This window comes from Anopheles funestus (genome assembly GCF_943734845.2).
Source record: "Anopheles funestus chromosome X unlocalized genomic scaffold, idAnoFuneDA-416_04 X_unloc_185, whole genome shotgun sequence".
NCBI lineage: Eukaryota > Metazoa > Arthropoda > Insecta > Diptera > Culicidae > Anopheles > Anopheles funestus.
In genome coordinates this window covers 9,163-10,000 of record NW_026045133.1, presented here as the reverse complement: position 1 = coordinate 10,000, position 838 = coordinate 9,163, and the positions used below count along the sequence as shown (strand labels likewise).

Genomic DNA, 838 nt, shown 5'->3' with positions numbered 1-838 from the left:
TGTCCTGCAGTTCACATTGTGACGCGCATTTAGCTGCGGTCTTCATCGATCCATGAGCCGAGTGATCCCCTGCCTAGGGTTTTATAGTAAGGTTCCCAATGTAACACAATCCCGGTGGTACGTCCAAAGACTAACTTTCTGACTAAGTTGTCTTTATTACCCAATAGTCCCAGGCCTTGTGACTTGTGGCTCATGTCTACGCCCATGGCCACCATTCGCTAAGATAGTTTTGAAGTCACTTTGAAGGCCCAGGAACAACTCTCTTAGCACATCGGTTAACCTGGCGCCGCAGTCAACTCATGTGCTTGGATCGGATCGAGCTATTGAGTATTGGGCCTGCATACTCGCTCATCCGTATCCTTTGCGTACCGCCCCATGGCCCTTGTATGTCTGCACCACAGTTCCTGTTCGTTCCGTGCCTATGGCCGGATACGTATTGCACATCGGTATACCTGTCGCTACTCAGGCAACTCGTGTGCGTGGATTGGATCGAGAACATGGTGTGTGCCCCATGTTATAATTGATAGTCCATATCCACTTTATAGGTTAAAGTCATAAGTTGTGATTGCACAACCATTCTTCATAAGAGTTTAATCACTCTTCAACTAACTTTCGTTCTGGTGTCTTGGTATCAAATCGCGTAAGACACAAGATTCTACTGGCCAAATAGAATCTAGCACATTGGTTAACCTGGCGCCGCAGTCAACTCATGTGCTTGGATCGGATCGAGCTATTGAGTATTGGGCCTGCATACTCGCTCATCCGTATCCTTTGCGTACCGCCCCATGGCCCCGTCCTTAGAGTTAATGACTAGTAGGCTTAACTCTTTGTATGTCTG

At 47.7% G+C, this 838-nt stretch overlaps 1 non-coding gene across 1 annotated transcript in view; it reads right to left on the bottom strand.

Moving 5' to 3' along the window:
• LOC125773043 (5.8S ribosomal RNA) overlaps positions 1-81 on the bottom strand; it is a 158-nt gene extending 77 nt beyond the window's left edge. Inside the window, exon 1 of the ribosomal RNA XR_007419859.1 lies at positions 1-81. This exon is cut by the window's left edge and continues 77 nt beyond it. This is a non-coding gene — a ribosomal RNA (5.8S ribosomal RNA).
• Positions 82-838: the final 757 nt, after the last annotated feature.